The following is a 17,590-nucleotide window of genomic DNA, read 5'->3' as shown; positions in this document are numbered from 1 at the left end:
TGTGGCAGATGATGGATAAAAAGGATGGGAGATAGATGATGGTCATAGAGAGAGGAATGGAACTCAGCCATCAAAGAGAAGGAAATATTGCCATTTGCAATGACGTGGATAGAACTAGAGGGATCATGTTAAATGAAATAAGTCAGTCAGGAAAGAGAATGACCGTGTGGTGTCATTCATAGGTGGAATTAAAAAGCAAAGCATATAACAACTGTGAAGGGAAGGAAAAACAAATAAGATGAAAACAGTTGCAGGAAATACAGACTCTTTTTTTTAATTTTTATTTATTTATGATAGTCACAGAGAGAAAGAGAGAGGCAGAGACATAGGCAGAGGGAGAAGCAGGCTCCATGCACCAGGAGCCCGATGTGGGATTCGATCCCGGGTTTCCAGGATCGCGCCCTGGGCCAAAGGCAGGCGCCAAACCGCAGCGCCACCCAGGGATCCCCGAAATACAGACTCTTAATGATAGGAAACAAAATGATGGTCGTTGGAGGCGGGGAGGTTAACAGAGGACCTGCATGAAGGAGGTCACGTGATGTCACGAGCACTGCTGTTATCTCCAACTGGTGAATCCCTGATTCTTCCTCTGAAAGTATAATACACTATCCGTTAATTAATTGGGTTTAAATTAAATTAAGTTAAAAAAATCCATTGTATCAGAGCACATTTCCTTCTGGACTCTCTGTTTTGCTCCTTCAGCTTATGCCCGAACCACCCCCCATGGGACTGGTTTGCCTAAGTAGGCTCCACGCACCGTCCATGGTCCAGCCCAGGGCTAGAACTCATGACCCCTGAGATGAGTACCGGAGGTGAGGTCAGGAGTCAGATGCTTAACCAACGGAGCCAGCTGGGGGCCCGAGAACCACACTGCTTTATCCTTTGTGTCTGTGACATCGTTTGAAATAGGAAAGTGCTGCGTCCCACTCTCTCCTGCTCCTCCAGTACTGATTTGCTGTCCGGGGTCATTTGTGGGGGCAGATTGATGTTATGGTTTTTTTTTTTGTTTTTTTTTTTTTTTGCTATTTCTAAGATATGCCACCATGATTTTGATAGGAATGACTTTGAAACTGAGGGTGGCTTCAGAAACTGTGGACATTTTCACAAGATGAGGCTCCCACCCCTCGAACCCAGGACGGCCTCCCAGAACAGAGCCATGTATGGCTCAGTGAACAAGTCTTGTGCTCCTACGGTTCAGTCTCATTATTTATTCTCCTTGATGCTCCTGAGAAGGGAGTCACGTCCTTCCTTTCCTTCCTGAGTGCTCATTGTCGGGACAGAGCAAGGCTACTCTGCTCTGTAGGGTCAGTTTGTGTCCGTGACTTTACTGAACTCACTCCTTAGTTCTAACAGGTTTTGGTGGAGGCTCCCAGGTTTCCTGTTTCCAGTATCGCGTCTTCAGCATATAGGGACAGTGTGACGTCCCCCTTCCAGGTGTGGAACCTTTTCTGTTTACAGCTTAATGTCCTAGAAAGCCCCAAAATAGAATCAAAACTGAGCCCAGGCCAAGGGCAGGAAGCCCCTATTAGAATGAGAACAGAGCTCAATGCCCTTGAAGGCCCCATATAAAAATGTACACAGAACTTGAGGAATTGCTCTAGCCCTTCTGGAGGTCCCCGAGACAAGCCCTTATCCTAAGCAAAAACTCACCTCGGGATCGAAGTCCCTGCTCCGCATTGTCAGGTATACTTGGACACAAGCTCGAGCTTGTAAATAAACCCTCGTGTGTTTGCTTCGGTGTGGGCTTCTCCATGGTTTTTCGGATTCGCAATCTTGGGCACAACAGTCTGAGATAAAAAAAACAAAACCAAAAGCATTTCGGACGCGGGCAAAGTGAAAGCAGGGTTCTGAGGGATGCGCTTGGGGGCTCTTCTGTGGAGGGCTTGCAGACTGGGTGGTGGGATGCTTAGCCCCAGAACCAGAGGACCCAGTGTCCCCTCCCAAATCACGCCAAACAGCGCCAATCTCAGGGAGCACCACTGCGCCACCTGCTGGAGGCCAGAGGCGCTGAAGACCACCCCAACCCTGACACCGCAGGTGCATCTCCCAGGCAGATGTGCACCTGACAATCAGCACCATGGGCCATCCCCAGACCCCACACAGACCATTCGCTGCCACCAAGTTGTCAGACCCAAGAGGCTGCAGAGCTTCAGCGCTGCCTGGAAAGAAGGGTCTAGCTTCCTTTGTATTTTGTGCTTTATTTTCATTTATTTTTTTTATTCTATTTTATTAATTGCCTTATTTTATTTTTTATGTATGTACCTTATATATTTCTTATTTTTACTTTCATGGAACATTAATTGTGTTTGTTATTTTGGGATTTAGAATCTTTTTACAAGGAGGCCAAAATAATCTAGTGGTTTTTTTGGGGGAGGGCAGTTGTTATTGTTTTTCTTGGTTTTTCTTTTTCTTCCTACTTTCTTTTCTGGAAAATATAATGAGATCGAGAAATTCACCTCCATAAAATAACATGAGGTAGTATTCACAGCCATGAAGTCCATCAAAACAAATATATGATGTCTAAATACAGTTTAGGGATCCCTGGGTGGCGCAGCGGTTTGGCGCCTGCCTTTGGCCCAGGGCGCGATCCTGGAGACCCGAGATCGAGTCCCACGTCGGGATCCCAGTGCATGGAGCATGCTTCTCCCTCTGCCTATGTCTCTGCCCCTCTCTCTCTCTCTGTGTGTGTGTGTATGTGACTATCATAAATAAATTATTAAAAAATAAATAAATAAATAAATAAATAAATAAATAAATACAGTTTAAAACAATGATTATAAAGATAGCAGCTGGGCTGGAAAAAGAGCACAGAAGAAAACTAGAGAATCCCTTACTGTAGAAATAAAAGAACTAAATTTTAGTCAGGCGAATGTTAAAAACAGTATAACTGAGATGCAGTCCCAAGTGGAAGCCTTAAAAACAAAGAAAGTTATGGACCAAAGAGGCAGATTTAGGGAACTCAGCCACTTATTAAAACAATAACATTCATATCATAGGAGACTCAGAAGATGAAGAGAGAGAAAAGGTGGGCCTTACTCATCCAATAGAAACCACAAATACCCACCATTGCTTCAATGTGGATGTAACTGGAAGGTATTATGCTGAGTGAAGTAAGTCAATCAGAGAAGGACAAACATTGTATGTTCTCATTCACTTGGAGAATATAAATAATAGTGAAAGGGAATATAGGTGAAGGGAGAAGAAATGTGTGGGAAATATCAGAAAGGCAGACAGAACATAAAGACTCCTAACTCTAGGAAGCTAACTAGGGGTGATGGAAGGGGAGGAGGTCAGGGATCTGTATGAATGGGTGACGGGCACTGAGGGGGGCACTTGACGGGATGAGCACTGAGTGTTATTCTGTATGTTGTCAAATTGAACACCAATAAAAAGTGAATATATTATTTAAAAAAAAAGAAAGAGGGAAAGAAAGAAATAGTGGCACCTTGGTGGCTCAGTCAGTTAAAGCTTCTACCTTAAGTCAGATCATGATCCAGGTCCCAATGTAGGCTCCCTGTTCAGCAGGGAACCTGCTTCTCCCTCTCCCTCTGCCCCTCTCACTCATGGTTTTTCTCTCCTCTCTCTCTCAAATAAATAAAAAACATCTTTGAAAAAGAAACTAAAAAAAAAACAAAGCCACAAGAAGAGAAATCTCCCACGTAGAAGAATTTCAAACAATTTGTGCAGACATTCCACCCTCAAGTTGATGAGCATAGCTTCCCACTCTTACGTGTGGAATACACATAGTAACTTCCTTCTACAAAATATATTATGAAAAACTTAAAATAATAATGATAATAATAATAAGAAGAAGAAGAAGAAGAAGGAGGAGGAGGAGGAGGAGGAGGAGGAGGAGGAGGAGGAGAAGAATCACTTAACTACGGAGAAAGATGACAAACACTACCTCAGCAAGATGATCAGATCGATACCAAGACTGATAAATCATGTTGAAAGTATCTATCCTTTATATGATATAATGAAAATGGCAGTATATCTTTGTATATAATCCACAAAAACAGTTCAATCATGAGATAAACGAAAGACATGTCTCAACTGAGGGAAATTTTCAAAATACTCTACTTCTCAAAGTATTCCAGTGCAACAACAAGGAAAGGCTGAAAGACTGTCACAATCCAGAGGAGCCTAAGAAAACAGGAGGACAAATGGAATGTGATATGAGGGATGGTAACTTAGCAAAAACTAAGGAAATCTGAATAAAGTATGGTCCTTGGTTAATGCAACTATTTTAATATTGATTCATTAGCTAATATTTGTACCATACTGATACAAGATATCAATAATTGGAGAAATTGAGTGCAAGTGCATGCGAATGCTCTGTACTATCTTCTCAATTTCCCTATAAATCTTTCTTTTTTTTCCTAATAAATAAGATTTATTTTGAAAATTGACTTAAATGAATCAGGCTCCAAGTGTGAAGACATTTTAAGAATAGTTAAATTAACTTTTGCCTTATTCTTAAAGACTTCCTTCGATGGGAACAAAGTAATAATTTTATATCAGAAGGAAAGAAAAACACTTATGAACACGTATAATGCCTCCTCAACCTGAAAAGCAGGAACGGATTATAAATAGCAAAAATCAGATAAAAAATACCTCTATTATAATAGACACCAAATTGCAAGGGCATTTAAAATTAGCAATGCATAACATTTATTTCCTTGACATTTGTCTTCCAAAGAGTTCACAGTGTTTCAGTGTCAGTTGAAACAGGGGAAGAATCTCAGGGAAGAATCCTTCACATAATAATAGGACCAAAGGTAATAATGTCTCTCAGTACTTTCCAAATCCATAAAGATGCAATTCCTGAGGAGTGACTGAGCTGTGAAGAAAAAGATGAGAAACCCTCATCCCTCTGAATTACTTGTGTCAGAATATTTTAACCATAGTACTATGGATAGTAGTAAATTATCCTTATTAACAGGAAATACGTCTCAGATTGGAATCTGAGCAATCAGAAGGGCAGAGAAAAAACACTTTGAATCGCTCTTCATCTTATAAAGAGAAAGGAGAGCTTTTTTATGTACGAAGTCAGTTGTCAAGATAGCCTTAGAGAATAAGATTCTGCAGCATCGAATCCCGCTGCACAGCTGGGACGCCCACGCCCCAGGTCTTCCTGATCCCAAATCCCTGGGCCTGTCCCCCACACAGGCTGCCAGGCTGAGGTCATTTGCAATTGCTCTCTTAGGAGCTCCGGGGAAGGGGGAAGGAGCTAGATAGGATGGGAAGGGATGCAAGGAGGCCAAGAAAATGAAGGCCTTTCCACTTTAAGTTCAGCGTTCGAACACGTCCAGCCATCCCAGGCCCCCGTGAAGAAGAGATGAAATTTACATTACTTCATTTACAGGAAAAAAACAAAAGTTTACAGCTTAATGCCCTGGAAAGCCCCACAATAGAATAAGAACTGAGCCCACGCCAAGGGCTGAAAGCGCCTATTAGAATGAGAACAGAGCTCAATGCCCTTGAAGGCCCCATATCAAAATGTAAACACAACTTGAGGAATTGCTCCAGCCCTTTTGGAGGTCCCCAAGACAAGCCCTTAAAAGCAAAACACCACCTTGGGGTCCAAGTCCCTGCTCTGCTGTGTCGGGTGTACTTGGACGCAAGCTCGAGTTTGGAAATCAACCCTTGTGTGTTTGCATCAGTGTCAGCTCCGTAGTGGTTTCTCGGATTCACAATCTTGGGCACAACACCCCCATGTCCCCTCCCACCTGGGGCTGAACCACTATCCCCTCCCATCCAGGCTGACACTCAGTCACCTCCCCGCCCACAACAGCTGGGCACAGGCCCTCACACAGGTGTCACGGGCACGGTGGACCCTTTCATCATGCCTGGCCTCCCAGAGGAAAGAAAGAGGTTTCGGCAGGACACACTCCCATGGTGGCCCCAGGGCTCCCTGCCCAGCACAGCAGCTCCTGACAGGTTGGGGTCTGTGTCCCTGACGCCTGCTCCTCCTCCCCGGGTTTCCCACAGGAAATGAAGGAGGAGGCCCTGGTCTCCTCCAGGGACATCTTGGAGGTAGACTTGGATGTCACCAGGATGTTCGGCAGCCACACCATATTTTGGGATGGCTAGGGGGTCGGGTGAGGCTGCTGGGCCAGGGGTCTTCGGGACACCAAGGGAGGCCCGGGGCCTTCTGGGTAGGGAAAACGGGGCTACTGAGGCCGGGGGAGCAATAGCAGCCAACAACACACTGCTCCATGGTAGGATGCTGGGGCTGACACCCGTGACCACACTCCCGGTGCCTCGGGGATGAGGAGGCCACTAGGATGGGGCCTCCAGGGGTAGCCATGGGAGCTGAAGACCAAAGAGGAGAGGGACGGCTCCCTGAGAAGCAGGGGATGGGGTGGGGGATGTGGGGGCAGGAACTGGACCTGGGGGCCAGGCTGCATAGCCACGGCTGGAGCAGGACCACATCGATCCCATGAGGGTCGGACGGGTCAGAGTGACACCCACTCTCGGTGCTTTATATTATTCTAAATTTTATGCATTTAATTTGAGACAATTTGCAATTTGAAAGCATATATAGTAAAATGACCCCCAGAAAATGCCCCCGGTCCAGCCAGGGCCCTGCAATGACCACACGGAGCCCCAGGGGCAGGTGTCACTGCAAACCCCAGACTAGTCGCCTTTAACTGTAGATGTCTCCTTAGCATCATAGAGGAAGGAGATTTCCTGTGTCCGCAGGCCCCCCACGACATCCCCCACATTTCCCACTCTCACACCATCCTCCTACATCATCATCCCCAATGGTATCCCACCTACACATCCCCCTCACACCCACACAGCCCCACACAATCCGCACTCACACTATACCCCAACACCATCACCCCTACACAATCCCCCACACTCCACCACCATCATACCCCTGCCCCCACACCATCCACCACCACACCATTGGCCCCCAGCAATGACCCAATGCAGGTGCCCCCTGTGGGACATGCTCAGCCTCCCCGGGGTTCTCTGGATACCCTAATCCCATCAGAAGTCCGGGTGTCCCATAGAGTACTCAGGGGTTGCAGGGAGGAGGGAAGACAGGAAGCCCCCGACAGGGTGGGTGCAGTTGAGTGATGCAGAGGACCCACTGTGCCCTGCCTCCACCCACTGTCCCTCATTTAGGGCAGTAAACACTGCACAGGACACCAGTCCCTAACCCATGGGGATCTGGGCTGGCCTGGCCCTGGGCTCTGTGAGGGCTGGGGTGATTTGAGCCCCCAACACAGGCCCAACACAAAGACTAATGGGATCCAGCACACACAGCCCTGGATAGCCCTGGATTCTGGCCCCAGGCTGAGCCAGCCCTCTCACAGCTGGATGGTGGGCCCCACCTGCACCCACACCAGGAGGCTGGCTCCTACAGGTGCTGGGGCCCCAGGGAGCCTGAGGCCAGGGTCCAGCTGCCCTGCAGAGACCCAGCACAGAAGCCCATGAGCTGCAGGTCCAGGTCAGGTCAGCTCTGCTGTCCTCAGAACCGTCTCTCAGACTGAAACCTCAGGACACACGCCCCCACCCAGAGTCCACACATGCTTCCAGGTGGGGGACTCCGGCATCCGTCCCCAACCCATGTCATTCTTGCCCTTCCCTAAGGGACAGAAAGGTCTCCATCCCCAGGGGAAGGCGTGCACCCTCGGCTCTGAGCCCGTTTACTTTAGAAAGTCAATAAAGTGTTGTGGTGTGAAAATGCACAGCCAACCCACTTCTGTGTCTCCCAGAACACTGTTCACGGGGCATGGAGAGACCCCCAGAGAGGAGGAGGGGGTACCACCTAGGCCCCACAAGCCCCTGCAGGGGCGCCGCCAGGAACACCCGGCTGACGTCCCCACGTGCCTTCCACGGGTGGCCAGATGCCGGGGTCAGGACCCAACGGACTTTACTGGGACTCAGGCTGTGCCCCGAGGGGCAGGAGGGCCTGGGACAGAGTGACACCAGGAAGCCTCAGGTCACCAGGGTCTATGCAAAGCGACCCAGAGGTCTGTGCTCCCTCTTTCCAGGAGGCCGTGGCTGGCCGGGTACGGGGCACTTCCTCCCCTCCCCGCATCCCTGTGCCTGTGTGGCTGGGGCAGAGAGGGCCTGCCGGGCGGTCAGCATGGTCCTAGAAGGGATGTTAAGGACAGTACGCCTTTGAGTTGTGCCCAAGATTGTGAATCCGAGAATCCACTGAGGAGCCAACACCGATGCAAACTCCCAAGGGTTCCTTACAATCTGGAGCTTGTGTCCTAGTGCACCCGACACAGCGGAGCAGGGATTTGGACCCTGAGACTAAGAGGAGTAGCAGCTTTATAGGGGCCATTGGCCCATGGGATACACAGAAAGTTGCACAGTCGTGTCGGTCCACATGCAGGTGGCCGATTGAATTACACCTTACCCTATAGGATCCACTTGACCTGGCCTATTTCTTTGGTCAGAATCGGCGTGCAGTTTTGGTGGGCACAAAGCAGGGTTACATTGTTATGAGCCGATTTACGATTACGGTGTGCCCAGCGGCTTGACTGGGTTGGGGCAATGCCTTAAGACATAAGCAGGTCATGTGGGGGTCATAGGGGAGGTGGCGGTTGTAGCACAAAATGGAATCAGTCCTGCTCTGCTTGTCCAGGGGTAGGCGATTTTTGATAAATTTCCTGGGCCCCACACTTGCAGATCATGCACCTGGGCCACCCTCACCAGGTGGACTCACTGTGCATACCTTGTGGTGCTGGATCTCTCACACCAGTGTGTAGAGGGCACCCTCCTCGCCCTAGTGAGTAGGGGCTGGGTGAGCATGGGGCTTGGCCCGAAGGCCAGGCAGCAGAGGACCGAGGAACACCAGCCCCATCACCACCCCTACTCCCACACACAGGCTGCCCCATGGCTCCCTGTAATGGGCACCCGGCACCTCTGGAGATCCACCTAGTGTGGCCCCGAGGTCCGGCTCCCTGCTGGAGAGGCATCGGGGAGAAGAGAAGCAGGCGGCGCTTGGGGAGACCCACTGCCGGACATTGGATTGTGGCCGAGCCAGACCTTCCACCTCAGCTGACCCTCCAGCTGAAATTCACCTCAGGAGCAAGCCCTGGGTCAGCCAGGAGAGCCCAGCTAGCCACCCAGCATCAGCACCAGAAATGATGTTGTACCAACCATTTCGGCATTTGGGTGACCCAGCCGGAAGATCTGATAGCTGCATGTGACAGCTTCATGTGATAGACACACACACACACCCCACAACCAACAAAAGTCAGAATCCCCCCAATGTTGTCAAACAGCAGCTGGATGGTTACATACACGACGCCGTGGTCCCCAATAGGATACCTGGAAGATGCTATAAACCATGACTGCAGAGGTGCTGGAGGCACGGAGATGTGCCTGCTGTGTTCCAAAAAGGAGTGCAGAGGTGCAGGAAGCATCCTACAGAGGGGGGGGCCCTCCTAGGAAAGGACACCAGGACCCTGTGAAGCCCACGGATGGTGAAATCATTCCTCTTCTCTTTCAGCTTCTGCTTTTCCTACTAAATGCCATTTTCCACAATCATAATAGCAAAAATTTATTTTATGTTTTCATATTTCTTTTTATTGGAGTCCAATTTGTATGAATTCTTGCTTCAGCAAGGGTGTCATTCAGGATAGAAAGAGAGAGAAAGATTTTCCCAGACAGGCAAAGTATAAAGGAGTTCATGACCACTAAACCAGTCCAGTAAGGAATTTTCAGAGGGACCATTCTAGTGGGGGAAAAAAGAGACCAAAATCAACAAAGACTAGAAAGGACCAGAGAACGTCATCAGAAACACCAACTCTACTGGTAACACAAAGGCACAAAGTTCATATTTTGAATAAGCACTCTGAATGCTGATACTAAATGCTCCAATCAAAAGATATAGGGTATCAGAGTGCCTTAAAAAACAAGATCCGGGATGCCTGGGTGGCTCAGGGTTTGAGCCTCTGCCTTTGAATCAGGATGTGATCCTAGAGTCTGGGATCGAGTCCCATATTGGGCTCCTGGTGGGAAGCCTGCTTCTCTCTGGGCCTAATTTTCTGCCTCTCTCTCTCTCTCTCTCTCTCTCTCTCTCTCTCATGCTCTCAAAAATAAACTAGTCATTAAAAAAACAAGGTCCATAGGTATGCTGCCTACTAGATGCTCACCTTAGACCTATAGACACCAGCAGATTGAAAGTCAGGGATGGAAAATCATCTATCACGCTAATGGTTATGAAAAGAAAGTTGGAGGACCAATGCTTATGTTAGAAAAACTAGATTTGAAACCAAACCCTGGGGGACACCTGGTGGCTCAGTGGTTGAGCATCTGCCTTTGGCTCAGGGTGTGTTCCTGGGATCCCAGGATCGAGTCCCACATCGGCATCCCTTTGGGGAGCCTTTCTCTCCCTCTGCCTATGTTTCTGCCTCTGCTTCTCTGTGTATCTCTCATGAATAAATAAATTAAATATTCAATCTCAAAAAAGAAAGAACAAATACTATAAGAAGTGATGAAGAAGGGCATTATTTCATAGTTAAAAAGACTCTCTATCAGGATCAAACAACTAAATATTTATGCTGCCAACATGGGAGTACCTAAATATGGAAAACAATTACGAACAAATGTACAGGAACTCACTGATAATAATACAATGACGGGATTTTAACACCCACCCACTTATGGCAATGGACCGATTGTCTATGCAGGAAATCAACAGGGGAACAATAGCCTTGACACACTGGACCACAGGGACCCAACAGATAGTCTGAACATTTCTTCCTAAAGCAGAATACACATTACTTTCTTTTTTTTTTTTAAAGATTTTATTTATTTATTCATGATAGTCACACACAGAGAGATAGAGGCAGAGACATAGGCAGAGGGAGAAGCAGGCTCCAAGCAGGGAGCCCGATGTGGGATTTGATCCCGGGTCTCCAGGATTGCTCCCTGGGCCAAAGGCAGGCGCCAAACCGCTGCGCCACCCAGTGATCCCAGAATACACATTCCTTTCAAGTGCACATGGGACATTCTCCAGAACAGATCATATCATAGGCCACAAATCAGCCCTCAACAGGTACAACAGGTTCAAGAAGTTTGATATCACACACTGTATATTTTTTTTAAATTTTTATTTATTTATGATAGTCACACAGGGAGAGAGAGAGGCAGAGACATAGGCAGAGGGAGAAGCAGGCTCGATGCACCGGGAGCCTGACGTGGGATACGATCCTGGGTCTCCAGGATCGCGCCCTGGGCCAAAGGCAGGCGCCAAACCGCTGCGCCACCCAGGGATCCCCACCCTGTATATTTTTGACCACGATGCTATGAAACTTGAAGTCGGCAGTAAGAAAAAATTTGGACAGACCAAAAATACGTGGAGATTATGAACATCCTACTAGAGAATGAATGGAGCAACCTGGAAATTAAAGAGGAAATTTAAAACAAATGAAAATGAAAACATGTTTCTCCAAACCTCTGGGATGTAGCAAAGGCAGTCCAAAGAGGGAACTACATAGCAATACAGGCTTACCTCAGGAAACAAGAAGTCGGGGATCCCTGGATGGCGCAGCGGTTTGGTGCCTGCCTTTGGCCCAGGGCGTGATCCTGGAGACCCGGGAACGAATCCCACATCGGGCTCTTGGTGCATGTAGCCTCCTTCTCCCTCTGCCTATGTCTCTGCCTCTCTCTCTCTCTGAGACTATCATAAATAAATAAAAATTAAATAAAATGTTTAAAAAAAAGGAAACAAGAAGTCTCTAATACACAACCTAACCCTACACCTAAAGGAGCTGGAAAAGGCAAGCAAACAAAGCCTAAAGCCTACAGAAGAAGGGAAAAAATTAAGATGAGAGCAGAAATAAACAATACAGAAATAAAAAAACAGTAGAATGGAATAACGAAACTAAGAACCGGTTCTTCAAAATAATTAATAAAATGGATCAAGCCCTATCCAGGCTTATGAATGAGAAAAGACCTAAATAAATAAAATCACAAATGAGAGAAGAGTGATCACAATCAACACCAGAAAAATAAGACAATTATAAGGGAATACTATGAAAGAATATATGTTAACAAACTGGGAGACCTGGAAGAAATGGACAAATCCCTAGAAATGTGCAAATGAGCAAAACTGAAATAGGAGAAATAGAAAATGTGAACATACCCATAACTAGCAAAGGAATTGAATCAGCAAGGCCCCTGGGTGCCTCAGTTGTTGAGCATGTGCTTTGGCTCAGGTCATGATCCTGGGGTCCTGGGGAATCAAGTCCCACATCAGACTCCCCGCATGGAGCCTCATGTTCCCTGTGCCTATACCTCTGCATCTCTGTGTCTCGCATGAATACATAAATAAAATCTTTAAAAAAGAAAAAAGATAAAAAGATGAGAAAGGACACAAATAAAATCAGAAATGAGAAAAGAGAAATAAAAACCAACACTAGAGAAATATAAAAGATTATAAGAGAATATGATGAAAAATTATATGCCAGCAACCTAGAACCTGGAAGAAATAGATCAATTCCTGGAAATATATAACATAGCAAAAATTAAAAATGAAGAAATAAGAAATTTGAACAGACAGTTGACCAGCAAAGAAATTGAATCAGCAATCAGGGTTCTACCAATAGGAGATGCTTAGATCAATAGAACAGAATGGAAAGTCAGAACAAGATACAAACATGTATCTATGACCCATAATGGACAACAAGGCAGGAAGGAATATCCAATGGCAGAAAGACAGTCTCTTCAACAAACCCTAACCCTGACTGCAGGATAAGAACAAATGGTGTTGGGAAAACCAGGCAGCCACATGCAGAAGAATCAAACTGGACCACTTTCTTACACCATATATATAAAAAATAAATTCAAAATGGATGAAAGACCTAAATGTGAGATCAAAAAACATATAAAGAAGAAAAGATAGGCAGCAATGACTTTGACATTGGCCATGGATCTTCTTTCTAGATATGCCTCTGAGGTGAGGGAAACAAAAGCAAATATCCTATTGTGACTTCATCAAATTGAAAAGCTTCTGCAAAGTGAAGGAAAGAACCAAAGCTAAAAGGCAACATACAGGAGCAGGGGCAAGATGGCGGAAGAGTAGGGTCCCCAAGTCACCTGTCCCCTCCAAATTACCTAGATAACCTTCAAATCATTCTGAAAATCTTCGAATTCTGCCTGAGATTTAAAGACAGACCAGCTGGAATGCTACAGTGAGAAAAGTTCGCGCTTCTATCAAGGTAGGATGACAGGGGGGAAAAAGAAATAAAGAAACAAAAGGCATCCAAGGGGAGGGGCCCCACGAGGAGCCGGGCTAAGGCCAGGCGGTGTGCCCCCTGGTCAGGAGAGCTTTGTCCCAGAGAAGCAGGATCGGCACCAATCTTCCTGGGCAGAATGGCACCCACAGGGATTCAGAGCAGGACCCCAGGAGGGCGGGGATACCCTCATGCTCCCTGGGACACTAAGAGACACCTGCACTCCCAGGAGAGTGCACCAAGCTCCCTAAGTGCTGCAGGGCACGTGCACTGACTTGGGAGCAGCTCAGAGGGGTTCGGGCAGGGCTCTGCGTGGAGCAGGTTACATGCCCCGGGAGCAGCTTGGTGGCAGTGCCTCAAGCAGAGGAAGTGGTTCCGTGCAGAGGGGGCTGTGCGGCTCCGGAAGCAACTCGGAGGTGTTCAGGCGGTGGCTCCCTGAGGGGGCTGCCCGACCAGGAGCAGCTCAGAGGGGCTGGGTGGCAGCTGTGGGGAGAGAAAGCTGTGCAGACAGGAGCGTGAATCCAACAGCGCAGGCCCCAGAGCACAGGGCGCCAGGACACAGCCCAGGATTAGGCCTCCCCGGGGACAGGCAGAGGCCCGGATGGCCCAGGACAGCAAGGACGCTCCTGCCCAGAGCTGAGCAGATCAGCGGTCCCGACCCAGAGCCTCCAGGCAGTGAAGATGGACTGCTCTGGAGTTACTGTGGGGGTTGAATACAGGTATCCAGAGCTGGCCGCTGCCACTGGGGTTGTTCCTCCTGAGGCCTCACGGGGTAAACTACGCCCACTGAGCCCTGCACCAGGCAGTGGACAGAGCAGCTCCCCCAAGTGCTAACATCTGAAAATCAGCACAACAGGCCCCACCCCAGAAGTCCATCTAGACGGACAAGTTCCAGGGGAAGTCAAGGGACTTAAAGTATACAGAATCAGAAGATACTCCCCCATGTTTTTTTTTATTTCTGATTGCTTCGCCCTCCCTTTTCCCCCTTCTTTCCTTTTCTTTCTCTTTTTATTCTCTTTTTTCTTCTATCTTCCTTTATTCTTTTTTCTTTTTCTATTCTTTCCTTCTTTCTCTCCTCTCTTTTTCTCCTTTTCCCAATAAAATTTGTTTTTGGCCACTGCACTGAGCAAAATGACTAGAAGGAGAAGCTCACCTCAAAAGAAAGAATCAGAAACAGTCCTCTCTCCCACAGAGTTACAAAATCTGGATTAGAATTCAATGTCAGAAAGCCAATTCAGAAGCACTATTATACAGCTACTGGTGGCTCTAGAAAAAAGCATAAAGGACTCAAGAGACTTCATGACTGCAGAATTTAAATCCAATCAGGCAGAAAGTAAAAATCAATTGAATGAGATGCAATCCAAACTAGAAGTCCTAACGATGAGAGTTAACAAGGTAGAAGAACAAGGGAATGAAATAGAAGACAAGTTGATGGCAAAGAGGGAAACTGAGGAAAAAAGAGACAGACAATTAAAAGACCAGAAAGACAGATTAAGGGAAATAAACGACAGTCTGAGGAAGAAAACCTACGTGTAATTGGGGTTCCCGAGGGCGCCAAAATGGACAGAGGGCCAGGATAAGTATTTAAACAAATACTAGCTGAAAAATTTCCTAATCTGGGAAGGGAAACAGGCATTCAGATCCAGGAAATAGAGAGATCCCCCCCCCTAAAATCAATAAAAACCGTCCAACACCTTGACATTTAATAGTGAAGCTTCCAAATTCCAAAGATAAAGAGAAGATCCTTAAAGCAGAAAGAGACAAGAAATCCCTGACCTTTATGGGGAGGAGCATTAGGGTAACAGCAGACGTCTCCACAGCGACCTGGCAGCCCAGAAAGGGCTGGCAGGATATATTCAGGGTCCTCAATGAGAAGAACATGCAACCAAGAATACTTTATCCAGCAAGCTCTCATTCAAAATGGAAGGAGAGATAAGGAGCTTCCAAGACAGGCAGGAACTGAAAGAATATGTGACCTCCAAACCAGCTCTGCAAGAAATTTTAAGGGGGACTCTTAAAATTCCCCTTTAAGAAGAAGTTCAGTGGAACAATCCACAAAAACAAGAACTGAATAGATATCATGATGACACTAAACTCATATCTATCGATACTAACTCTGAACATGAACAGGCTTAATGACTGCGTCAAAAGGCCCAGGGTTTCAGACTGGATAAAAAAGCAGGACCCATCTATTTGCTGTCTACGAGAGACTCATTTTAGACAGAAGGACACCTACAATCTGAAAATTAAATGTTGGAGAATCATTTACCATTCAAATGGTCCTCAAAAGAAAGCAGGGGTAGCCATCCGTATATCAGATAAATTAAATTTACCTCAAGGACTGTAGTGAGAGATGAAGAGGAACACTAAATGATACTTAAGGGATCTATCCAACAAGAGGACTTAACAATCCTCAATATATGCCCCGAATATGGGAGCTGCCAAATACTTAAACCTATTAATAACCAAAGTAAAGAAATACTTAGATAATAATTGTCTTATACTTGGTGACTTCAATCTAGCTCTTTCTACCCTCGATAGGTCTTCTAAGCACATCTCCAAAGAAACGAGAGCTTTAAATGATACACTGGACCAGATGGATTTCACAGAAATCTACAGAACTTTACATCCAAACTCAACTGAATGCACATTCTTCTCAAGTGCACATGGAGCTTTCTCCAGAATAGACCACATACTGGGTCACAAATCGGGTCTGAACCGATACCAAATGATTGGGATCGTCCCCTGCATATTCTCAGACCATAATGCCTTGGAATTAGAACTAAATCATAATAATAAGTTTGGAAGGAGCTCAAACACGTGGAGGTGAAGGATCATCCTGCTAAAAGATGAAAGGGTCAACCAGGAAATTAAGGAAGGATTAAAAAGATTCATGGAAACTAATGAGAATGAACATACAACCATTAAAATATTTGGCTTGCAGCAAAAGCAGTCCTAAGGGGGAAATACATCACAATATAAGCATCTATTCCAAAAGGCGAAACTACTCAAATACAAAAGCTAACCTTACACATAAAGAGGCTAGAGGAAAAAAAAGCAGATAGATCCTACACCCAACAGAAGAATAGAGTTAATTAACATTCGAGCAGAACTCAAGGAAATTGAGACCAGAAGAACTGTGGAACAGATCAACGGAAGGAGGAGTTGGTTCGTTGAATGAATTAATAAGATAGATAGACCATTAGCCAACCTTATTAAAAAGAAGAGAGAGAAGGGATCCCTGGGTGGCGCAGTGGTTTGGCGCCTGCCTTTGGCCCAGGGCGCGATCCTGGAGACCCGGGATCGAGTCCCACGTCAGGCTCCCGGTGCATGGAGCCTGCTTCTCCCTCTGCCTGTGTCTCTGCCTCTCTCTCTCTCTCACTGTGTGCCTATCATGAATAAATAAAAAAAAATTTAAAAAAAAAAAAAAGAAGAGAGAGAATATTCAAATTAATAAAATCATGAATGAGAAAGGAGATGTCACTATCAACACCAAGGAAATACAAAGGATTTTAAAAACATATTATGACCAGCCATACACCAATAAATTAGGCAATCTAGAAGAAATGGACGCATTCCTGGAGCCAGAAACTGCCAGAACTGGAACAGGAAGAAATACAAAACCTGAACAGGCCAAAAACCAGGTAGGAAATTGAAGCAGTCTTTCAAAACCTCCCAGGACACAAACGTCCAGGGCCAGATGGCTTCCCAGGGGAATTCTATCAAACGTTTAAAGAAGAAACCATACCTATCCTACTAAAGATGTTTGGAAAGTTAGAAAGAGATAGAGTACTTCCAAATTCATTCCATGAGGCCAGCATCACCTTAATTCCAAAACCAGACAAAGACCCCACCAAAAAGGAGAATTACAGACCAATAGCCATGATGAACATGGATGCAAAAATTCTCAACAAGATACTAGCCAATAGGATCCAAAAGTACATTAAGAAAATTATTCACCATGACCAAGTAGGATTTATCCTCGGAACACAGGCTGGTTCAACACTCTTCAAACAATCAATGTGATTCATCATATCAGCAAGAGACAAACCAAGAACCATATGATCCTCTCATTAGATGCAGAGAAAGCATTTGACAAAATAGAGCATCCATTCCTGATCAAAACACTTCAGAGCATAGGGAGAGAAGGAACATTTCTCGTCATCTTAAAAACAATCTAGGAAAAGCCCACAGCAAATATCATTCTCAGTGGGGCCGCACTGGAGGCCTTTCCCCAAAGATCAGGAACAAGACAGGGATGTCCACTCTCCCACTGCTATTCAACATAGTACTGGAAGTCCCAGCCTCAGCAGACAGCAAAAAGACATTAAAGGCATTCAAATTGGCAAAGAAGTAGTCAAACACTCCCTCTTCTCAGA

At 46.2% G+C, this 17,590-nt stretch overlaps 1 long non-coding RNA gene across 4 annotated transcripts in view; it reads right to left on the bottom strand.

The window, feature by feature from the left end:
- Nucleotides 1-256: 256 nt before the first annotated feature.
- Nucleotides 257-17,590, bottom strand: part of LOC140639324 (uncharacterized) — a 34,769-nt gene continuing 17,435 nt past the window's right edge. For 2 of the 4 annotated variants that reach the window (XR_012036069.1, XR_012036071.1), the window contains exons 3-5: nt 11,489-11,656; nt 1,651-1,787; nt 257-589 (exon numbers count right to left, since the gene is read on the bottom strand). This is a non-coding gene — a long non-coding RNA (uncharacterized lncRNA). The remainder of the gene's footprint in view (nt 590-1,650; nt 1,788-11,488; nt 11,657-17,590) is intronic. The other 2 variants (XR_012036070.1, XR_012036072.1) reach the window with 1 other exon arrangement.

The sequence above is a fragment of the Canis lupus genome, chromosome 9 (genome assembly GCF_048164855.1).
Source record: "Canis lupus baileyi chromosome 9, mCanLup2.hap1, whole genome shotgun sequence".
NCBI lineage: Eukaryota > Metazoa > Chordata > Mammalia > Carnivora > Canidae > Canis > Canis lupus.
The sequence above is the reverse complement of the archived record's forward strand: the minus strand, read 5'-3'. Positions and strand labels throughout refer to the sequence as shown.